This window comes from Oncorhynchus mykiss, chromosome 8 (assembly GCF_013265735.2).
Source record: "Oncorhynchus mykiss isolate Arlee chromosome 8, USDA_OmykA_1.1, whole genome shotgun sequence".
NCBI lineage: Eukaryota > Metazoa > Chordata > Actinopteri > Salmoniformes > Salmonidae > Oncorhynchus > Oncorhynchus mykiss.
This window is the reverse complement of record NC_048572.1, coordinates 52,675,915-52,697,696: the sequence shown is the minus strand read 5'-3', so window position 1 is coordinate 52,697,696 and position 21,782 is coordinate 52,675,915. Positions and strand designations below refer to the sequence as shown.

At 40.3% G+C, this 21,782-nt stretch overlaps 20 non-coding genes across 20 annotated transcripts; all 20 read left to right on the top strand.

The window, feature by feature from the left end:
- Positions 1–559: 559 nt before the first annotated feature.
- Positions 560–632, top strand: trnav-cac. Its single transcript has one exon. It is a non-coding gene; the product is annotated as a tRNA-Val (tRNA).
- Positions 633–2,680: 2,048 nt separating this feature from the next.
- trnav-cac lies at positions 2,681–2,753 on the top strand. The gene has a single exon. It is a non-coding gene; the product is annotated as a tRNA-Val (tRNA).
- Positions 2,754–3,986: 1,233 nt separating this feature from the next.
- On the top strand, positions 3,987–4,059 carry trnav-cac. The gene has a single exon. It is a non-coding gene; the product is annotated as a tRNA-Val (tRNA).
- Positions 4,060–4,188: 129 nt separating this feature from the next.
- trnav-cac lies at positions 4,189–4,261 on the top strand. The gene has a single exon. It is a non-coding gene; the product is annotated as a tRNA-Val (tRNA).
- Positions 4,262–5,494: 1,233 nt separating this feature from the next.
- trnav-aac lies at positions 5,495–5,567 on the top strand. The gene has a single exon. It is a non-coding gene; the product is annotated as a tRNA-Val (tRNA).
- Positions 5,568–5,696: 129 nt separating this feature from the next.
- trnav-cac lies at positions 5,697–5,769 on the top strand. Its single transcript has one exon. It is a non-coding gene; the product is annotated as a tRNA-Val (tRNA).
- Positions 5,770–7,002: 1,233 nt separating this feature from the next.
- Positions 7,003–7,075, top strand: trnav-cac. The gene has a single exon. It is a non-coding gene; the product is annotated as a tRNA-Val (tRNA).
- A 129-nt stretch (positions 7,076–7,204) lies between these two features.
- On the top strand, positions 7,205–7,277 carry trnav-cac. The gene has a single exon. It is a non-coding gene; the product is annotated as a tRNA-Val (tRNA).
- A 1,435-nt stretch (positions 7,278–8,712) lies between these two features.
- Positions 8,713–8,785, top strand: trnav-cac. Its single transcript has one exon. It is a non-coding gene; the product is annotated as a tRNA-Val (tRNA).
- A 1,221-nt stretch (positions 8,786–10,006) lies between these two features.
- Positions 10,007–10,079, top strand: trnav-cac. The gene has a single exon. It is a non-coding gene; the product is annotated as a tRNA-Val (tRNA).
- Positions 10,080–10,208: 129 nt separating this feature from the next.
- Positions 10,209–10,281, top strand: trnav-cac. Its single transcript has one exon. It is a non-coding gene; the product is annotated as a tRNA-Val (tRNA).
- A 1,556-nt stretch (positions 10,282–11,837) lies between these two features.
- On the top strand, positions 11,838–11,910 carry trnav-cac. The gene has a single exon. It is a non-coding gene; the product is annotated as a tRNA-Val (tRNA).
- A 129-nt stretch (positions 11,911–12,039) lies between these two features.
- On the top strand, positions 12,040–12,112 carry trnav-cac. Its single transcript has one exon. It is a non-coding gene; the product is annotated as a tRNA-Val (tRNA).
- Positions 12,113–15,248: 3,136 nt separating this feature from the next.
- trnav-cac lies at positions 15,249–15,321 on the top strand. Its single transcript has one exon. It is a non-coding gene; the product is annotated as a tRNA-Val (tRNA).
- A 1,233-nt stretch (positions 15,322–16,554) lies between these two features.
- trnav-cac lies at positions 16,555–16,627 on the top strand. The gene has a single exon. It is a non-coding gene; the product is annotated as a tRNA-Val (tRNA).
- A 129-nt stretch (positions 16,628–16,756) lies between these two features.
- On the top strand, positions 16,757–16,829 carry trnav-cac. Its single transcript has one exon. It is a non-coding gene; the product is annotated as a tRNA-Val (tRNA).
- Positions 16,830–18,062: 1,233 nt separating this feature from the next.
- On the top strand, positions 18,063–18,135 carry trnav-cac. The gene has a single exon. It is a non-coding gene; the product is annotated as a tRNA-Val (tRNA).
- Positions 18,136–19,570: 1,435 nt separating this feature from the next.
- trnav-aac lies at positions 19,571–19,643 on the top strand. The gene has a single exon. It is a non-coding gene; the product is annotated as a tRNA-Val (tRNA).
- A 129-nt stretch (positions 19,644–19,772) lies between these two features.
- trnae-uuc lies at positions 19,773–19,845 on the top strand. The gene has a single exon. It is a non-coding gene; the product is annotated as a tRNA-Glu (tRNA).
- A 112-nt stretch (positions 19,846–19,957) lies between these two features.
- trnav-cac lies at positions 19,958–20,030 on the top strand. Its single transcript has one exon. It is a non-coding gene; the product is annotated as a tRNA-Val (tRNA).
- Positions 20,031–21,782: the final 1,752 nt, after the last annotated feature.

Sequence of the window (21,782 nt, the reverse complement as noted above, 5' to 3'; positions counted from 1 at the left end):
CATTGAAGGTACCCAAGAACACAGTGGCTTCCATCACTCTTAAATAGAAGAAGTTTGGAACCACCAAGCCTCTTCCAAGTTCCGGCTGCACACGATAATTCCCGGCTTCTCATGTCTACCTCACATAATATCCCAAATTGAGTTCCACAGAAAGAGCCATAATACCCATTAAATATTTTAAAAATACCTTATTTACGTACGTTTTCAGACCCTTTGCTATGAGGCTGGAAATTGAGCTCAGGTCCATCCTGTTTCCATTGATCATCCTTGAGATGTTTCTTCAACTTGATTGGAGTCCACCTGTGGTAAATTCAAATGATTGGTCATTTCTGCAGCATTGAAGGTACCCAAGAACACAGTGGCTTCCATCACTCTTAAATGGAAGAAGTTTTGAACCACCAAGCCTCTTCCAAGAGCCGCTGCACACAATAATTCCCGGCTTCTCAAGCCTTATTGTTTAATTAATTGACTAAGTAATTTCTGATTTCATTAGGTTCTGAGAGCGATAAATGTCCCACCCAGCCAAAGTCAGCCACACCCTTAGTTTTCCAATCATTCGGTTTCCGTAGTGTAGTGGTTATCACGTTCGCCTCACATGCGAAAGGTCCCCGGTTCGAGACCGGGCGGAAACACATTTTAACAGATTGGTCCTTCGCACTTCTCAGTATTTGCTATTCAGACTTTAGTTTCAGTAGTGTATTGGTTATCACGTTCGCCTCACACGCGAAAGTCAGTCACACCCTTAGTTTCCCAATCATTCGGTTTCCGTAGTGTAGTGGTTATCACATTCGCCTCACACGCGAAAGGTCCCCGGTTGAAACCGGATGGAAACATTTTGTAATATTCAATATTTCCCAATGCCCAGAGGCTAGCATTTGGTTTGAAACAGTTGAGGTTTGTCTAAACCTTGCTGTCTACCTCTCCGACCAGTGGATCAATGTTGCCGTTTTTTTGGGGACCTCCACCATGCGATCTGTATGAATGTGACCAGACTGACAGCTTCTCTGAGCCAGGCAAATTAATTTATCAGGGTCATTGTAATGGATATATCCAAAGAAATGGCAATATAATCCAAGGTAAAACAAACAAAAATGTAGATTGTTTTCTGTCATTTCAGCTGCTTGATGTGATTGTGTGATAGATTTAGTTGGCTGGCTAGCAAAGGAAAAGAAGCTAGCCTGCATAGGTACAGTGCATTCGGAAAGTTTTCAGACCCCTTACTTTTTTCCACATTTTGTTACGTTACAGCCTTATACTAAAATGGATGAAATAAAATAAAATCTATCTACACACAATACCACATAATGACAAAGCGATAGCATATAGTTTTTATTAATGAAAAAAATATTTTAAAAATACCTTATTTACATACATTTTCAGACCCTTTGCTATGAGACTGGAAATTGAGCTCAGGTCCATCCTGTTTCCATTGATCATCCTTGAGATGTTTCTTCAACTTGATTGGAGTCCACCTGTGGTAAATTCAAATGATTGGTCATTTCTGCAGCATTGAAGGTACCCAAGAACACAGTGGCTTCCATCACTCTTAAATAGAAGAAGTTTGGAACCACCAAGCCTCTTCCAAGTTCCGGCTGCACACGATAATTCCCGGCTTCTCATGTCTACCTCACATAATGTTCCACAGAAAGAGCCATAATACCCATTAAATATTTCCGTAGTGTAGTGGGCAATATAATCCAAGGTAAAACAAACAAAAATGTAGATCGTTTTCTGTCATTTCAGCTGCTTGATGTGATTGTGTGATAGATTTAGTTGGCTGGCTAGCAAAGGAAAAGAAGCTAGCCTGCATAGGTACAGTGCATTCGGAAAGTTTTCAGACCCCTTACTTTTTTCCACATTTTGTTACGTTACAGCCTTATACTAAAATGGATAAAATAAAATAAAATCTATCTACACACAATACCACATAATGACAAAGCGATAGCATATAGTTTTTATTAATGAAAAAAATATTTTAAAAATACCTTATTTACATACATTTTCAGACCCTTTGCTATGAGACTGGAAATTGAGCTCAGGTCCATCCTGTTTCCATTGATCATCCTTGAGATGTTTCTTCAACTTGATTGGAGTCCACCTGTGGTAAATTCAAATGATTGGTCATTTCTGCAGCATTGAAGGTACCCAAGAACACAGTGGCTTCCATCACTCTTAAATAGAAGAAGTTTGGAACCACCAAGCCTCTTCCAAGTTCCGGCTGCACACGATAATTCCCGGCTTCTCATGTCTACCTCACATAATGTTCCACAGAAAGAGCCATAATACCCATTAAATATTTTAAAAATACCTTATTTACGTAAGTTTTCAGACCCTTTGCTATGAGGCTGGAAATTGAGCTCAGGTCCATCCTGTTTCCATTGATCATCCTTGAGATGTTTCTTCAACTTGATTGGAGTCCACCTGTGGTAAATTCAAATGATTGGTCATTTCTGCAGCATTGAAGGTACCCAAGAACACAGTGGCTTCCATCACTCTTAAATGGAAGAAGTTTTGAACCACCAAGCCTCTTCCAAGAGCCGCTGCACACAATAATTCCCGGATTCTCAAGCCTTATTGTTTAATTAATTGACTAAGTAATTTCTGATTTCATTAGGTTCTGAGAGCGATAAATGTCCCACCCAGCCAAAGTCAGTCACACCCTTAGTTTTCCAATCATTCGGTTTCCGTAGTGTAGTGGTTATCACGTTCGCCTCACACGCGAAAGGTCCCTGGTTCGAAACCGGGTGGAAACATTTTGTAATATTCAATATTTCCCAATGCCCAGAGGCTAGCATTTGGTTTGAAACAGTTGAGGTTTGTCTAAACCTTGCTGTCTACCTCTCCGACCAGTGGATCAATGTTGCCGTTTTTTTGGGGACCTCCACCATGCGATCTGTATGAATGTGACCAGACTGACAGCTTCTCTGAGCCAGGCAAATTCATTTATCAGGGTCATTGTAATGGATATATCCAAAGAAATGGCAATATAATCCAAGGTAAAACAAACAAAAATGTAGATTGTTTTCTGTCATTTCAGCTGCTTGATGTGATTGTGTGATAGATTTAGTTGGCTGGCTAGCAAAGGAAAAGAAGCTAGCCTGCATAGGTACAGTGCATTCGGAAAGTTTTCAGACCCCTTACTTTTTTCCACATTTTGTTACGTTACAGCCTTATACTAAAATGGATGAAATAAAATAAAATCTATCTACACACAATACCACATAATGACAAAGCGATAGCATATAGTTTTTATTAATGAAAAAAATATTTTAAAAATACCTTATTTACATACATTTTCAGACCCTTTGCTATGAGACTGGAAATTGAGCTCAGGTCCATCCTGTTTCCATTGATCATCCTTGAGATGTTTCTTCAACTTGATTGGAGTCCACCTGTGGTAAATTCAAATGATTGGTCATTTCTGCAGCATTGAAGGTACCCAAGAACACAGTGGCTTCCATCACTCTTAAATAGAAGAAGTTTGGAACCACCAAGCCTCTTCCAAGTTCCGGCTGCACACGATAATTCCCGGCTTCTCATGTCTACCTCACATAATATCCCAAATTGAGTACCACAGAAAGAGCCATAATACCCATTAAATATTTTAAAAATACCTTATTTACGTAAGTTTTCAGACCCTTTGCTATGAGGCTGGAAATTGAGCTCAGGTCCATCCTGTTTCCATTGATCATCCTTGAGATGTTTCTTCAACTTGATTGGAGTCCACCTGTGGTAAATTCAAATGATTGGTCATTTCTGCAGCATTGAAGGTACCCAAGAACACAGTGGCTTCCATCACTCTTAAATGGAAGAAGTTTTGAACCACCAAGCCTCTTCCAAGAGCCGCTGCACACAATAATTCCCGGCTTTTCAAGCCTTATTGTTTAATTAATTGACTAAGTAATTTCTGATTTCATTATTTTCTGAGAGCGATAAATGTCCCACCCAGCCAAAGTCAGTCACACCCTTAGTTTTCCAATCATTCGGTTTCCGTAGTGTAGTGGTTATCACGTTCGCCTCACACGCGAAAGGTCCCCGGTTCGAGACCGGGCGGAAACACATTTTAACAGATTGGTCCTTCGCACTTCTCAGTATTTGCTATTCAGACTTTAGTTTCAGTAGTGTATTGGTTATCACGTTCGCCTCACACGCGAAAGTCAGTCACACCCTTAGTTTTCCAATCATTCGGTTTCCGTAGTGTAGTGGTTATCACGTTCGCCTCACACGCGAAAGGTCCCCGGTTCGAAACCGGGTGGAAACATTTTGTAATATTCAATATTTCCCAATGCCCAGAGGCTAGCATTTGGTTTGAAACAGTTGAGGTTTGTCTAAACCTTGCTGTCTACCTCTCCGACCAGTGGATCAATGTTGCCATTTTTTTGGGGACCTCCACCATGCGATCTGTATGAATGTGACCAGACTGACAGCTTCTCTGAGCCAGGCAAATTCATTTATCAGGGTCATTGTAATGGATATATCCAAAGAAATGGCAATATAATCCAAGGTAAAACAAACAAAAATGTAGATTGTTTTCTGTCATTTCAGCTGCTTGATGTGATTGTGTGATAGATTTAGTTGGCTGGCTAGCAAAGGAAAAGAAGCTAGCCTGCATAGGTACAGTGCATTCGGAAAGTTTTCAGACCCCTTACTTTTTTCCACATTTTGTTACGTTACAGTCTTATACTAAAATGGATGAAATAAAATAAAATCTATCTACACACAATACCACATAATGACAAAGCGATAGCATATAGTTTTTATTAATGAAAAAAATATTTTAAAAATACCTTATTTACATACATTTTCAGACCCTTTGCTATGAGACTGGAAATTGAGCTCAGGTCCATCCTGTTTCCATTGATCATCCTTGAGATGTTTCTTCAACTTGATTGGAGTCCACCTGTGGTAAATTCAAATGATTGGTCATTTCTGCAGCATTGAAGGTACCCAAGAACACAGTGGCTTCCATCACTCTTAAATAGAAGAAGTTTGGAACCACCAAGCCTCTTCCAAGTTCCGGCTGCACACGATAATTCCCGGCTTCTCATGTCTACCTCACATAATATCCCAAATTGAGTTCCACAGAAAGAGCCATAATACCCATTAAATATTTTAAAAATACCTTATTTACGTACGTTTTCAGACCCTTTGCTATGAGGCTGGAAATTGAGCTCAGGTCCATCCTGTTTCCATTGATCATCCTTGAGATGTTTCTTCAACTTGATTGGAGTCCACCTGTGGTAAATTCAAATGATTGGTCATTTCTGCAGCATTGAAGGTACCCAAGAACACAGTGGCTTCCATCACTCTTAAATGGAAGAAGTTTTGAACCACCAAGCCTCTTCCAAGAGCCGCTGCACACAATAATTCCCGGCTTCTCAAGCCTTATTGTTTAATTAATTGACTAAGTAATTTCTGATTTCATTAGGTTCTGAGAGCGATAAATGTCCCACCCAGCCAAAGTCAGCCACACCCTTAGTATTCCACTCATTGGGTTTCCGTAGTGTAGTGGTTATCACGTTCGCCTAACACGCGAAAGGTCCCCGTTTCGAGACCGGGCGGAAACAAATTTTAACAAATTGGTTCTTCGCACTTCTCAGTATTTGCTATTCAGACTTTAGTTTCAGTAGTGTATTGGTTATCACGTTCGCCTCACACGCGAAAGTCAGTCACACCCTTAGTTTTCCAATCAATTGGTTTCCGTAGTGTAGTGGTTATCACGTTCGCCTCACACGTGAAAGGTCCCCGGTTCGAAACCGGGCGGAAACATTTTGTAATATTCAATATTTCCCAATGCCCAGAGGCTAGCATTTGGTTTGAAACAGTTGAGGTTTGTCTAAACCTTGCTGTCTACCTCTCCGACCTGTGGATCAATGTTGCCGTTTTTTTGGGGACCTCCACCATGCGATCTGTATGAATGTGACCAAACTGACAGCTTCTCTGAGCCAGGCAAATTCATTTATCAGGGTCATTGTAATGGATATATCCAAAGAAATGGCAATATAATCCAAGGTAAAACAAACAAAAATGTAGATTGTTTTCTGTCATTTCAGCTGCTTGATGTGATTGTGTGATAGATTTAGTTGGCTGGCTAGCAAAGGAAAAGAAGCTAGCTTGCATAGGTACAGTGCATTCGGAAAGTTTTCAGACCCCTTACTTTTTTCCACATTTTGTTACGTTACAGCCTTATACTAAAATGGATGAAATAAAATAAAATCTATCTACACACAATACCACATAATGACAAAGCGATAGCATATAGTTTTTATTAATGAAAAAAATATTTTAAAAATACCTTATTTACATACATTTTCAGACCCTTTGCTATGAGACTGGAAATTGAGCTCAGGTCCATCCTGTTTCCATTGATCATCCTTGAGATGTTTCTTCAACTTGATTGGAGTCCACCTGTGGTAAATTCAAATGATTGGTCATTTCTGCAGCATTGAAGGTACCCAAGAACACAGTGGCTTCCATCACTCTTAAATAGAAGAAGTTTGGAACCACCAAGCCTCTTCCAAGTTCCGGCTGCACACGATAATTCCCGGCTTCTCATGTCTACCTCACATAATATCCCAAATTGAGTACCACAGAAAGAGCCATAATACCCATTAAATATTTTAAAAATACCTTATTTACGTAAGTTTTCAGACCCTTTGCTATGAGGCTGGAAATTGAGCTCAGGTCCATCCTGTTTCCATTGATCATCCTTGAGATGTTTCTTCAACTTGATTGGAGTCCACCTGTGGTAAATTCAAATGATTGGTCATTTCTGCAGCATTGAAGGTACCCAAGAACACAGTGGCTTCCATCACTCTTAAATGGAAGAAGTTTTGAACCACCAAGCCTCTTCCAAGAGCCGCTGCACACAATAATTCCCGGCTTTTCAAGCCTTATTGTTTAATTAATTGACTAAGTAATTTCTGATTTCATTATTTTCTGAGAGCGATAAATGTCCCACCCAGCCAAAGTCAGTCACACCCTTAGTTTTCCAATCATTCGGTTTCCGTAGTGTAGTGGTTATCACGTTCGCCTCACACGCGAAAGGTCCCCGGTTCGAGACCGGGCGGAAACACATTTTAACAGATTGGTCCTTCGCACTTCTCAGTATTTGCTATTCAGACTTTAGTTTCAGTAGTGTATTGGTTATCACGTTCGCCTCACACGCGAAAGTCAGTCACACCCTTAGTTTTCCAATCATTCGGTTTCCGTAGTGTAGTGGTTATCACGTTCGCCTCACACGCGAAAGGTCCCCGGTTCGAAACCGGGTGGAAACATTTTGTAATATTCAATATTTCCCAATGCCCAGAGGCTAGCATTTGGTTTGAAACAGTTGAGGTTTGTCTAAACCTTGCTGTCTACCTCTCCGACCAGTGGATCAATGTTGCCGTTTTTTTGGGGACCTCCACCATGCGATCTGTATGAATGTGACCAGACTGACAGCTTCTCTGAGCCAGGCAAATTCATTTATCAGGGTCATTGTAATGGATATATCCAAAGAAATGGCAATATAATCCAAGGTAAAACAAACAAAAATGTAGATTGTTTTCTGTCATTTCAGCTGCTTGATGTGATTGTGTGATAGATTTAGTTGGCTGGCTAGCAAAGGAAAAGAAGCTAGCCTGCATAGGTACAGTGCATTCGGAAAGTTTTCAGACCCCTTACTTTTTACCACATTTTGTTACGTTACAGTCTTATACTAAAATGGATGAAATAAAATAAAATCTATCTACACACAATACCACATAATGACAAAGCGATAGCATATAGTTTTTATTAATGAAAAAAATATTTTAAAAATACCTTATTTACATACATTTTCAGACCCTTTGCTATGAGACTGGAAATTGAGCTCAGGTCCATCCTGTTTCCATTGATCATCCTTGAGATGTTTCTTCAACTTGATTGGAGTCCACCTGTGGTAAATTCAAATGATTGGTCATTTCTGCAGCATTGAAGGTACCCAAGAACACAGTGGCTTCCATCACTCTTAAATAGAAGAAGTTTGGAACCACCAAGCCTCTTCCAAGTTCCGGCTGCACACGATAATTCCCGGCTTCTCATGTCTACCTCACATAATATCCCAAATTGAGTTCCACAGAAAGAGCCATAATACCCATTAAATATTTTAAAAATACCTTATTTACGTACGTTTTCAGACCCTTTGCTATGAGGCTGGAAATTGAGCTCAGGTCCATCCTGTTTCCATTGATCATCCTTGAGATGTTTCTTCAACTTGATTGGAGTCCACCTGTGGTAAATTCAAATGATTGGTCATTTCTGCAGCATTGAAGGTACCCAAGAACACAGTGGCTTCCATCACTCTTAAATGGAAGAAGTTTTGAACCACCAAGCCTCTTCCAAGAGCCGCTGCACACAATAATTCCCGGCTTCTCAAGCCTTATTGTTTAATTAATTGACTAAGTAATTTCTGATTTCATTAGGTTCTGAGAGCGATAAATGTCCCACCCAGCCAAAGTCAGTCACACCCTTAGTTTTCCAATCATTCGGTTTCCGTAGTGTAGTGGTTATCACGTTCGCCTCACACCCGAAAGGTCCCTGGTTCGAGACCGGGCGCAAACACATCTTAACAGATTGGTCCTTCGCACTTCTCAGTATTTGCTATTCAGACTTTAGTTTCAGTAGTGTATTGGTTATCACGTTCGCCTCACACGCGAAAGTCAGTCACACCCTTAGTTTTCCAATCATTCGGTTTCTGTAGTGTAGTGGTTATCACATTCGCCTCACACGCGAAAGGTCCCCGGTTCGAAACCGGGTGGAAACATTTTGTAATATTCAATATTTCCCAATGCCCAGAGGCTAGCATTTGGTTTGAAACAGTTGAGGTTTGTCTAAACCTTGCTGTCTACCTCTCCGACCAGTGGATCAATGTTGCCGTTTTTTTGGGGACCTCCACCATGCGATCTGTATGAATGTGACCAGACTGACAGCTTCTCTGAGCCAGGCAAATTCATTTATCAGGGTCATTGTAATGGATATATCCAAAGAAATGGCAATATAATCCAAGGTAAAACAAACAATAATGTAGATTGTTTTCTGTCATTTCAGCTGCTTGATGTGATTGTGTGATAGATTTAGTTGGCTGGCTAGCAAAGGAAAAGAAGCTAGCCTGCATAGGTACAGTGCATTCGGAAAGTTTTCAGACCCCTTACTTTTTTCCACATTTTGTTACGTTACAGCCTTATACTAAAATGGATGAAATAAAATAAAATCTATCTACACACAATACCACATAATGACAAAGCGATAGCATATAGTTTTTATTAATGAAAAAAATATTTTAAAAATACCTTATTTACATACATTTTCAGACCCTTTGCTATGAGACTGGAAATTGAGCTCAGGTCCATCCTGTTTCCATTGATCATCCTTGAGATGTTTCTTCAACTTGATTGGAGTCCACCTGTGGTAAATTCAAATGATTGGTCATTTCTGCAGCATTGAAGGTACCCAAGAACACAGTGGCTTCCATCACTCTTAAATAGAAGAAGTTTGGAACCACCAAGCCTCTTCCAAGTTCCGGCTGCACACGATAATTCCCGGCTTCTCATGTCTACCTCACATAATGTTCCACAGAAAGAGCCATAATACCCATTACATATTTTAAAAATACCTTATTTACGTAAGTTTTCAGACCCTTTGCTATGAGGCTGGAAATTGAGCTCAGGTCCATCCTGTTTCCATTGATCATCCTTGAGATGTTTCTTCAACTTGATTGGAGTCCACCTGTGGTAAATTCAAATGATTGGTCATTTCTGCAGCATTGAAGGTACCCAAGAACACAGTGGCTTCCATCACTCTTAAATGGAAGAAGTTTTGAACCACCAAGCCTCTTCCAAGAGCCGCTGCACACAATAATTCCCGGCTTCTCAAGCCTTATTGTTTAATTCATTGACTAAGTAATTTCTGATTTCATTAGGTTCTGAGAGCGATAAATGTCCCACCCAGCCAAAGTCAGCCACACCCTTAGTTTTCAAATCATTCAGTTTCCGTAGTGTAGTGGTTATCACGTTCGCCTCACACGCGAAAGGTCCCCGGTTCGAGACCGGGCGGAAACACATTTTAACAGATTGGTCCTTCGCACTTCTCAGTATTTGCTATTCAGACTTTAGTTTCAGTAGTGTATTGGTTATCACGTTCGCCTCACACGCGAAAGTCAGTCACACCCTTAGTTTCCCAATCATTCGGTTTCCGTAGTGTAGTGGTTATCACATTCGCCTCACACGCGAAAGGTCCCCGGTTCGAAACCGGGTGGAAACATTTTGTAATATTCAATATTTCCCAATGCCCAGAGGCTAGCATTTGGTTTGAAACAGTTGAGGTTTGTCTAAACCTTGCTGTCTACCTCTCCGACCAGTGGATCAATGTTGCCGTTTTTTTGGGGACCTCCACCATGCGATCTGTATGAATGTGACCAGACTGACAGCTTCTCTGAGCCAGGCAAATTCATTTATCAGGGTCATTGTAATGGATATATCCAAAGAAATGGCAATATAATCCAAGGTAAAACAAACAAAAATGTAGATTGTTTTCTGTCATTTCAGCTGCTTGATGTGATTGTGTGATAGATTTAGTTGGCTGGCTAGCAAAGGAAAAGAAGCTAGCCTGCATAGGTACAGTGCATTCGGAAAGTTTTCAGACCCCTTACTTTTTTCCACATTTTGTTACGTTACAGCCTTATACTAAAATGGATGAAATAAAATAAAATCTATCTACACACAATACCACATAATGACAAAGCGATAGCATATAGTTTTTATTAATGAAAAAAATATTTTAAAAATACCTTATTTACATACATTTTCAGACCCTTTGCTATGAGACTGGAAATTGAGCTCAGGTCCATCCTGTTTCCATTGATCATCCTTGAGATGTTTCTTCAACTTGATTGGAGTCCACCTGTGGTAAATTCAAATGATTGGTCATTTCTGCAGCATTGAAGGTACCCAGGAACACAGTGGCTTCCATCACTCTTAAATAGAAGAAGTTTGGAACCACCAAGCCTCTTCCAAGTTCCGGCTGCACACGATAATTCCCGGCTTCTCATGTCTACCTCACATAATGTTCCACAGAAAGAGCCATAATACCCATTAAATATTTTAAAAATACCTTATTTACGTACGTTTTCAGACCCTTTGCTATGAGGCTGGAAATTGAGCTCAGGTCCATCCTGTTTCCATTGATCATCCTTGAGATGTTTCTTCAACTTGATTGGAGTCCACCTGTGGTAAATTCAAATGATTGGTCATTTCTGCAGCATTGAAGGTACCCAAGAACACAGTGGCTTCCATCACTCTTAAATAGAAGAAGTTTGGAACCACCAAGCCTCTTCCAAGTTCCGGCTGCACACGATAATTCCCGGCTTCTCATGTCTACCTCACATAATATCCCAAATTGAGTTCCACAGAAAGAGCCATAATACCCATTAAATATTTTAAAAATACCTTATTTACGTAAGTTTTCAGACCCTTTGCTATGAGGCTGGAAATTGAGCTCAGGTCCATCCTGTTTCCATTGATCATCCTTGAGATGTTTCTTCAACTTGATTGGAGTCCACCTGTGGTAAATTCAAATGATTGGTCATTTCTGCAGCATTGAAGGTACCCAAGAACACAGTGGCTTCCATCACTCTTAAATGGAAGAAGTTTTGAACCACCAAGCCTCTTCCAAGAGCCGCTGCACACAATAATTCCCGGCTTTTCAAGCCTTATTGTTTAATTAATTGACTAAGTAATTTCTGATTTCATTATTTTCTGAGAGCGATAAATGTCCCACCCAGCCAAAGTCAGTCACACCCTTAGTTTTCCAATCATTCGGTTTCCGTAGTGTAGTGGTTATCACGTTCGCCTCACACGCGAAAGGTCCCCGGTTCGAGACCGGGCGGAAACACATTTTAACAGATTGGTCCTTCGCACTTCTCAGTATTTGCTATTCAGACTTTAGTTTCAGTAGTGTATTGGTTATCACGTTCGCCTCACACGCGAAAGTCAGTCACACCCTTAGTTTTCCAATCATTCGGTTTCCATAGTGTAGTGGTTATCACATTCACCTCACACGCGAAAGGTCCCCGGTTCGAAACCGGGTGGAAACATTTTGTAATATTCAATATTTCCCAATGCCCAGAGGCTAGCATTTGGTTTGAAACAGTTGAGGTTTGTCTAAACCTTGCTGTCTACCTCTCCGACCAGTGGATCAATGTTGCCGTTTTTTTGGGGACCTCCACCATGCGATCTGTATGAATGTGACCAGACTGACAGCTTCTCTGAGCCAGGCAAATTCATTTATCAGGGTCATTGTAATGGATATATCCAAAGAAATGGCAATATAATCCAAGGTAAAACAAACAAAAATGTAGATCGTTTTCTGTCATTTCAGCTGCTTGATGTGATTGTGTGATAGATTTAGTTGGCTGGCTAGCAAAGGAAAAGAAGCTAGCCTGCATAGGTACAGTGCATTCGGAAAGTTTTCAGACCCCTTACTTTTTTCCACATTTTGTTACGTTACAGCCTTATACTAAAATGGATAAAATAAAATAAAATCTATCTACACACAATACCACATAATGACAAAGCGATAGCATATAGTTTTTATTAATGAAAAAAATATTTTAAAAATACCTTATTTACATACATTTTCAGACCCTTTGCTATGAGACTGGAAATTGAGCTCAGGTCCATCCTGTTTCCATTGATCATCCTTGAGATGTTTCTTCAACTTGATTGGAGTCCACCTGTGGTAAATTCAAATGATTGGTCATTTCTGCAGCATTGAAGGTACCCAAAGTTTTCAGACCCCTTACTTTTTTCCACATTTTGTTACGTTACAGCCTTATACTAAAATGGATAAAATAAAATAAAATCTATCTACACACAATACCACATAATGACAAAGCGATAGCATATAGTTTTTATTAATGAAAAAAATATTTTAAAAATACCTTATTTACATACATTTTCAGACCCTTTGCTATGAGACTGGAAATTGAGCTCAGGTCCATCCTGTTTCCATTGATCATCCTTGAGATGTTTCTTCAACTTGATTGGAGTCCACCTGTGGTAAATTCAAATGATTGGTCATTTCTGCAGCATTGAAGGTACCCAAGAACACAGTGGCTTCCATCACTCTTAAATAGAAGAAGTTTGGAACCACCAAGCCTCTTCCAAGTTCCGGCTGCACACGATAATTCCCGGCTTCTCATGTCTACCTCACATAATATCCCAAATTGAGTTCCACAGAAAGAGCCATAATACCCATTAAATATTTTAAAAATACCTTATTTACGTAAGTTTTCAGACCCTTTGCTATGAGGCTGGAAATTGAGCTCAGGTCCATCCTGTTTCCATTGATCATCCTTGAGATGTTTCTTCAACTTGATTGGAGTCCACCTGTGGTAAATTCAAATGATTGGTCATTTCTGCAGCATTGAAGGTACCCAAGAACACAGTGGCTTCCATCACTCTTAAATGGAAGAAGTTTTGAACCACCAAGCCTCTTCCAAGAGCCGCTGCACACAATAATTCCCGGCTTTTCAAGCCTTATTGTTTAATTAATTGACTAAGTAATTTCTGATTTCATTATTTTCTGAGAGCGATAAATGTCCCACCCAGCCAAAGTCAGTCACACCCTTAGTTTTCCAATCATTTGGTTTCCGTAGTGTAGTGGTTATCACGTTCGCCTCACACGCGAAAGTCAGTCACACCCTTAGTTTTCCAATCATTCGGTTTCTGTAGTGTAGTGGTTATCACGTTCACCTCACACGCGAAAGGTCCCCGGTTCGAAACCGGGTGGAAAATTTTGTAATATTCAATATTTCCCAATGCCCAGAGGCTAGCATTTGGTTTGAAACAGTTGAGGTTTGTCTAAACCTTGCTGTCTACCTCTCCGACCAGTGGATCAATGTTGCCGTTTTTTTGGGGACCTCCACCATGCGATCTGTATGAATGTGACCAGACTGACAGCTTCTCTGAGCCAGGCAAATTCATTTATCAGGGTCATTGTAATGGATATATCCAAAGAAATGGCAATATAATCCAAGGTAAAACAAACAAAAATGTAGATTGTTTTCTGTCATTTCAGCTGCTTGATGTGATTGTGTGATAGATTTAGTTGGCTGGCTAGCAAAGGAAAAGAAGCTAGCCTGCATAGGTACAGTGCATTCGGAAAGTTTTCAGACCCCTTACTTTTTTCCACATTTTGTTACGTTACAGCCTTATACTAAAATGGATTAAATAAAATAAAATCTATCTACACACAATACCACATAATGACAAAGCGATAGCATATAGTTTTTATTAATGAAAAAAATATTTTAAAAATACCTTATTTACATACATTTTCAGACCCTTTGCTATGAGACTGGAAATTGAGCTCAGGTCCATCCTGTTTCCATTGATCATCCTTGAGATGTTTCTTCAACTTGATTGGAGTCCACCTGTGGTAAATTCAAATGATTGGTCATTTCTGCAGCATTGAAGGTACCCAAGAACACAGTGGCTTCCATCACTCTTAAATAGAAGAAGTTTGGAACCACCAAGCCTCTTCCAAGTTCCGGCTGCACACGATAATTCCCGGCTTCTCATGTCTACCTCACATAATATCCCAAATTGAGTTCCACAGAAAGAGCCATAATACCCATTAAATATTTTAAAAATACCTTATTTACGTAAGTTTTCAGACCCTTTGCTATGAGGCTGGAAATTGAGCTCAGGTCCATCCTGTTTCCATTGATCATCCTTGAGATGTTTCTTCAACTTGATTGGAGTCCACCTGTGGTAAATTCAAATGATTGGTCATTTCTGCAACATTGAAGGTACCCAAGAACACAGTGGCTTCCATCACTCTTAAATGGAAGAAGTTTTGAACCACCAAGCCTCTTCCAAGAGCCGCTGCACACAATAATTCCCGGCTTCTCAAGCCTTATTGTTTAATTAATTGACTAAGTAATTTCTGATTTCATTAGGTTCTGAGAGCGATAAATGTCCCACCCAGCCAAAGTCAGTCACACCCTTAGTTTTCCAATCATTTGGTTTCCGTAGTGTAGTGGTTATCACGTTCGCCTCACACCCGAAAGGTCCCCGGTTCGAGACCGGGCGGAAACACATCTTAACAGATTGGTCCTTCGCACTTCTCAGTATTTGCTATTCAGACTTTAGTTTCAGTAGTGTATTGGTTATCACGTTCGCCTCACACGCGAAAGTCAGTCACACCCTTAGTTTTCCAATCATTCGGTTTCCGTAGTGTAGTGGTTATCACATTCGCCTCACACGCGAAAGGTCCCCGGTTCGAAACCGGGTGGAAACATTTTGTAATATTCAATATTTCCCAATGCCCAGAGGCTAGCATTTGGTTTGAAACAGTTGAGGTTTGTCTAAACCTTGCTGTCTACCTCTCCGACCAGTGGATCAATGTTGCCGTTTTTTTGGGGACCTCCACCATGCGATCTGTATGAATGTGACCAGACTGACAGCTTCTCTGAGCCAGGCAAATTAATTTATCAGGGTCATTGTAATGGATATATCCAAAGAAATGGCAATATAATCCAAGGTAAAACAAACAAAAATGTAGATAGTTTTCTGTCATTTCAGCTGCTTGATGTGATTGTGTGATAGATTTAGTTGGCTGGCTAGCAAAGGAAAAGAAGCTAGCCTGCATAGGTACAGTGCATTCGGAAAGTTTTCAGACCCCTTACTTTTTTCCACATTTTGTTACGTTACAGCCTTATACTAAAATGGATGAAATAAAATAAAATCTATCTACACACAATACCACATAATGACAAAGCGATAGCATATAGTTTTTATTAATGAAAAAAATATTTTAAAAATACCTTATTTACATACATTTTCAGACCCTTTGCTATGAGACTGGAAATTGAGCTCAGGTCCATCCTGTTTCCATTGATCATCCTTGAGATGTTTCTTCAACTTGATTGGAGTCCACCTGTGGTAAATTCAAATGATTGGTCATTTCTGCAGCATTGAAGGTACCCAAGAACACAGTGGCTTCCATCACTCTTAAATAGAAGAAGTTTGGAACCACCAAGCCTCTTCCAAGTTCCGGCTGCACACGATAATTCCCGGCTTCTCATGTCTACCTCACATAATATCCCAAATTGAGTTCCACAGAAAGAGCCATAATACCCATTAAATATTTTAAAAATACCTTATTTACGTAAGTTTTCAGACCCTTTGCTATGAGGCTGGAAATTGAGCTCAGGTCCATCCTGTTTCCATTGATCATCCTTGAGATGTTTCTTCAACTTGATTGGAGTCCACCTGTGGTAAATTCAAATGATTGGTCATTTCTGCAGCATTGAAGGTACCCAAGAACACAGTGGCTTCCATCACTCTTAAATGGAAGAAGTTTTGAACCACCAAGCCTCTTCCAAGAGCCGCTGCACACAATAATTCCCGGCTTCTCAAGCCTTATTGTTTAATTAATTGACTAAGTAATTTCTGATTTCATTAGGTTCTGAGAGCGATAAATGTCCCACCCAGCCAAAGTCAGTCACACCCTTAGTTTTCCAATCATTCGGTTTCCGTAGTGTAGTGGTTATCACGTTCGCCTCACACGCGAAAGGTCCCCGGTTCGAGACCGGGCGGAAACACATCTTAACAGATTGGTCCTTCGCACTTCTCAGTATTTGCTATTCAGACTTTAGTTTCAGTAGTGTATTGGTTATCACGTTCGCCTCACACGCGAAAGTCAGTCACACCCTTAGTTTTCCAATCATTCGGTTTCCGTAGTGTAGTGGTTATCACATTCGCCTCACACGCGAAAGGTCCCCGGTTCGAAACCGGGTGGAAACATTTTGTAATATTCAATATTTCCCAATGCCCAGAGGCTAGCATTTGGTTTGAAACAGTTGAGGTTTGTCTAAACCTTGCTGTCTACCTCTCCGACCAGGGGATCAATGTTGCCGTTTTTTTGGGGACCTCCACCATGCGATCTGTATGAATGTGACCAGACTGACAGCTTCTCTGAGCCAGGCAAATTCATTTATCAGGGTCATTGTAATGGATATATCCAAAGAAATGGCAATATAATCCAAGGTAAAACAAACAAAAATGTAGATAGTTTTCTGTCATTTCAGCTGCTTGATGTGATTGTGTGATAGATTTAGTTGGCTGGCTAGCAAAGGAAAAGAAGCTAGCCTGCATAGGTACAGTGCATTCGGAAAGTTTTCAGACCCCTTACTTTTTTCCACATTTTGTTACGTTACAGCCTTATACTAAAATGGATGAAATAAAATAAAATCTATCTACACACAATACCACATAATGACAAAGCGATAGCATATAGTTTTTATTAATGAAAAAAATATTTTAAAAATACCTTATTTACATACATTTTCAGACCCTTTGCTATGAGACTGGAAATTGAGCTCAGGTCCATCCTGTTTCCATTGATCATCCTTGAGATGTTTCTTCAACTTGATTGGAGTCCACCTGTGGTAAATTCAAATGATTGGTCATTTCTGCAGCATTGAAGGTACCCAAGAACACAGTGGCTTCCATCACTCTTAAATAGAAGAAGTTTGGAACCACCAAGCCTCTTCCAAGTTCCGGCTGCACACGATAATTCCCGGCTTCTCATGTCTACCTCACATAATATCCCAAATTGAGTTCCACAGAAAGAGCCATAATACCCATTAAATATTTTAAAAATACCTTATTTACGTAAGTTTTCAGACCCTTTGCTATGAGGCTGGAAATTGAGCTCAGGTCCATCCTGTTTCCATTGATCATCCTTGAGATGTTTCTTCAACTTGATTGGAGTCCACCTGTGGTAAATTCAAATGATTGGTCATTTCTGCAGCATTGAAGGTACCCAAGAACACAGTGGCTTCCATCACTCTTAAATGGAAGAAGTTTTGAACCACCAAGCCTCTTCCAAGAGCCGCTGCACACAATAATTCCCGGCTTCTCAAGCCTTATTGTTTAATTAATTGACTAAGTGATTTCTGATTTCATTAGGTTCTGAGAGCGATAAATGTCCCACCCAGCCAACGTCAGTTACACCCTTAGTTTTCCAATCATTCGGTTTCCGTAGTGTAGTGGTTATCACGTTCGCCTCACACGCGAAAGGTCCCCGGTTCGAGACCGGGCGGAAACACATCTTAACAGATTGGTCCTTCGCACTTCTCAGTATTTGCTATTCAGACTTTAGTTTCAGTAGTGTATTGGTTATCACGTTCGCCTCACACGCGAAAGTCAGTCACACCCTTAGTTTTCCAATCATTCGGTTTCCGTAGTGTAGTGGTTATCACGTTTCCCTCACACGCGAAAGGTCCCCGGTTCGAAACCGGGTGGAAACATTTTGTAATATTCAATATTTCCCAATGCCCAGAGGCTAGCATTTGGTTTGAAACAGTTGAGGTTTGTCTAAACCTTGCTGTCTACCTCTCCGACCAGTGGATCAATGTTGCCGTTTTTTTGGGGACCTCCACCATGCGATCTGTATGAATGTGACCAGACTGACAGCTTCTCTGAGCCAGGCAAATTCATTTATCAGGGTCATTGTAATGGATATATCCAAAGAAATGGCAATATAATCCAAGGTAAAACAAACAAAAATGTAGATAGTTTTCTGTCATTTCAGCTGCTTGATGTGATTGTGTGATAGATTTAGTTGGCTGGCTAGCAAAGGAAAAGAAGCTAGCCTGCATAGGTACAGTGCATTCGGAAAGTTTTCAGACCCCTTACTTTTTTCCACATTTTGTTACGTTACAGCCTTATACTAAAATGGATGAAATAAAATAAAATCTATCTACACACAATACCACATAATGACAAAGCGATAGCATATAGTTTTTATTAATGAAAAAAATATTTTAAAAATACCTTATTTACATACATTTTCAGACCCTTTGCTATGAGACTGGAAATTGAGCTCAGGTCCATCCTGTTTCCATTGATCATCCTTGAGATGTTTCTTCAACTTGATTGGAGTCCACCTGTGGTAAATTCAAATGATTGGTCATTTCTGCAGCATTGAAGGTACCCAAGAACACAGTGGCTTCCATCACTCTTAAATAGAAGAAGTTTGGAAGCACCAAGCCTCTTCCAAGTTCCGGCTGCACACGATAATTCCCGGCTTCTCATGTCTACCTCACATAATATCCCAAATTGAGTTCCACAGAAAGAGCCATAATACCCATTAAATATTTTAAAAATACCTTATTTACATACGTTTTCAGACCCTTTGCTATGAGGCTGGAAATTGAGCTCAGGTCCATCCTGTTTCCATTGATCATCCTTGAGATGTTTCTTCAACTTGATTGGAGTCCACCTGTGGTAAATTCAAATGATTGGTCATTTCTGCAGCATTGAAGGTACCCAAGAACACAGTGGCTTCCATCACTCTTAAATGGAAGAAGTTTTGAACCACCAAGCCTCTTCCAAGAGCCGCTGCACACAATAATTCCCGGCTTCTCAAGCCTTATTGTTTAATTAATTGACTAAGTAATTTCTGATTTCAATAGGTTCTGAGAGCGATCAATGTCCCACCCAGCCAAAGTCAGCCACACCCTTAGTATTCCACTCATTGGGTTTCCGTAGTGTAGTGGTTATCACGTTCGCCTAACATGCGGAAGGTCCCCGGTTCGAGACTGGGCGGAAACACATTTTAACAAATTGGTCCTTCGCACTTCTCAGTATTTGCTGTTCAGACTTTAGTTTCAGTAGTGTATTGGTTATCACGTTCGCCTCACATGCGAAAGTCAGTCACACCCTTAGTTTTCCAATCATTCAGTTTCCGTAGTGTAGTGGTTATCACGTTCGCCTTTCACGCGAAAGGTCCCCGGTTCGAGACCGGGCGGAAACACATTTTAACAAATTAGTATTTGCTATTCAGACTTTAGTTTCAGTAGTGTATTGGTTATCACGTTCGCCTCACACGCGAAAGTCAGTGACACCCTTAGTTTTCCAATCATTCGGTTTCCGTAGTGTAGTGGTTATCACGTTCGCCTCACACGCGAAAGGTCCCCGGTTTGAAACCGGGCGGAAACATTTTGTAATATTCAATATTTCCCAATGCCCAGAGGCTAGCATTTGGTTTGAAACAGTTGAGGTTTGTCTAAACCTTGCTGTCTACCTCTCCGACCTGTGGATCAATGTTGCCGTTTTTTTGGGGACCTCCACCATGAGATCTGTATGAATGTGACCAGACTGACAGCTTCTCTGAGCCAGGCAAATTCATTTATCAGAGTCATTGTAATGGATATATCCAAAGAAATGGCAATATAATCCAAGGTAAAACAAACAAAAATGTAGATCGTTTTCTGTCATTTCAGCTGCTTGATGTGATTGTGTGATAGATTTAGTTGGCTGGCTAGCAAAGGAAAAGAAGCTAGCCAGCATAGGTACAGTGCATTCGGAAAGTTTTCAGACCCCTTACATTTTTCCACATTTTGTTACGTTACAGCCTTATACTAAAATGGATGAAATAAAATAAAATCTATCTACACACAATACCACATAATGACAAAGCGATAACATATCGTTTTTATTAATGAAAAAAATATTTTAAAAATACCTTATTTACATACATTTTCAGACCCTTTGCTATGAGGCTGGAAATTGAGCTCAGGTCCATCCTGTTTCCATTGATCATCCTTGAGATGTTTCTTCAACTTGATTGGAGTCCACCTGTGGTAAATTCAAATGATTGGTCATTTCTGCAGCATTGAAGGTACCCAAGAACACAGTGGCTTCCATCACTCTTAAATAGAAGAAGTTTGGAACCACCAAGCCTCTTCCAAGTTCCGGCTGCACACGATAATTCCCGGCTTCTCATGTCTACCTCACATAATATCCCAAATTGAGTACCACAGAAAGAGCCATAATACCCATTAAATATTTTAAAAATACCTTATTTACGTACGTTTTCAGACCCTTTGCTATGAGGCTGGAAATTGAGCTCAGGTCCATCCTGATTCCATTGATCATCCTTGAGATGTTTCTTCAACTTGATTGGAGTCCACCTGTGGTAAATTCAAATGGTCATTTCTGCAGCATTGAAGGTAACCAAGAACACAGTGGCTTCCATCACTCTTAAATGGAAGAAGTTTTGAACCACCAAGCCTCTTCCAAGAGCCGCTGCACACAATAATTCCCGGCTTCTCAAGCCTTATTGTTTAATTAATTGGCTAAGTAATTTCTGATTTCATTAGGTTCTGAGAGCGATAAATATCCCACCCAGCCAAAGTCAGCCACACCCTTAGTATTCCACTCATTGGGTTTCCGTAGTGTAGTGGTTATCACGTTCGCCTAACACGCGAAAGGTCCTCGGTTTGAGACTGGGTGGAAAACATTTTAACAAATTGGTCCTTCGCACTTCTCAGTATTTCCTATTCAGACTTTAGTTTCAGTAGTGTATTGGTTATCACGTTCGCCTCACACGCGAAAGTCAGTCACACCCTTATTTTTGTAATCGTTCGGCTTCCGTAGTGTAGTGGTTATCACGTTCGCCTCACACGCGAAAGGTCCCCGGTTCGAAACTGGGCGGAAACATTTTGTAATATTCAATATTTCCCAATGCCCAGAGGCTAGCATTTGGTTTGAAACAGTTGAGGTTTGTCTAAACCTTGCTGTCTACCTCTCCGACCTGTGGATCAATGTTGCCGTTTTTTTGGGGACCTCCTCCATGCGATCTGTATGAATGTGACCAGACTGACAGCTTCTCTGAGCCAGGCAAATTCATTTATCAGGGTCATTGTAATGGATATATCCAAAGAAATGGCAATATAATCCAAGGTAAAA